Consider the following 1,242-nt stretch of genomic DNA (forward strand, 5'->3'; position numbering starts at 1 on the left):
AGCATGCCTCCACCACGAGTGGTGTCCGTGGCTACACTGTCTCTATCTTTGCGAAACACTGTATAAAGGTTCCTGGAAAAAAACTCCTCACTACAAAAGTCAGCATTTAACCACGATTCCACAAGAACAACAATGTAATAATCCGCATGACATGTAGCCGAATAAATAGCACCGGCCTTTGTTCGCATCCCAGCCAAATTCTGGTAGTATATTTTAAAATTCGACTGGGGGTTGCAGGATTCCGTTGCACAATCAGGCGACGCTAAGTTGTGGTGGGTGGATTCGCCTCCTTTCGAAAAAAAATTGAACGGCTCAACACTGATACTCGACGGCCAAACCTCAGAAGCTAAGATCTTATCATATAAAGCAGGAACTACACCAAATTTCAGGTTCACACTCCGAAGCTTACTCAAATCTGTGCCCTTTTTTACAAGTTTATTGCGGGCTAGATATTTAGTGGCAATACACGTTTGTTTTGAGACATATTCGAAAACGCTTTTCTCCAAGATTTCAGGGTTAAAAGAAGAGACACGCACCCATTTCTTCTTTACTATGACATCAAGTTCACTGTTTACATTGCATCCAAGAATAACATTATTCCGCTTCTTGACCTTTCTATGAGGCACTTTTGTCCAATTACCTTTGTCACCACCAGGGCTACGAAGCAGAGGAGCACCAGAAGTATTAATTGTTTGAGTTGAGAAATTTTCCATAGGGACTAAATTCGGGTGCATTATTGATGTAGCGAGAATGTTATTAGTAGCAGCAGTGTTAACAGCGACATTAGCACTGGTAGCCAGAGTAGGCTCGGAGTTCGAGCGAGCGAGCGAGCAAACTCCTACTCAGTGCCTCGCAGGCAACGAGGCGCTCGCAGCCCGTGCTCGTAGCAGCAATGAGGCTAGGCACGAGAAGTTTGGTTTGCTCGGCAAACGAGCGAGCGCCGCTTGTTTGCTCGCGCTCTTATTAAACGAGCGAGGCTGCTGTGTGTGGCCTCGCTCGCAGTGCCGACGCGAGTAGCTGTCTGCATATTCGCTCGGCTAGGTAGGACGAGTGAGCGACGAGCGAGCGCTCCGAGGTTACTATACAACCAGTGTTGCCAGACATGGGCTTTTCCTACCAAAACTGGTAGGTTTTTTTTTCATTTGGTATGTTGGTAGGTTAGATTGTATTTTGGTAGGTTCCGCGACAATAATATTTATTTGCGGAAAATGTAAAATATGTATCTCAAAGGATTTTGGCAAG

This window comes from Rhagoletis zephyria, unplaced genomic scaffold (genome assembly GCF_001687245.7).
Source record: "Rhagoletis zephyria isolate East Lansing unplaced genomic scaffold, Rhagoletis_zephyria_1.1 Rzeph_scaffold_01603, whole genome shotgun sequence".
Classification (NCBI taxonomy): Eukaryota; Metazoa; Arthropoda; class Insecta; order Diptera; family Tephritidae; genus Rhagoletis; species Rhagoletis zephyria.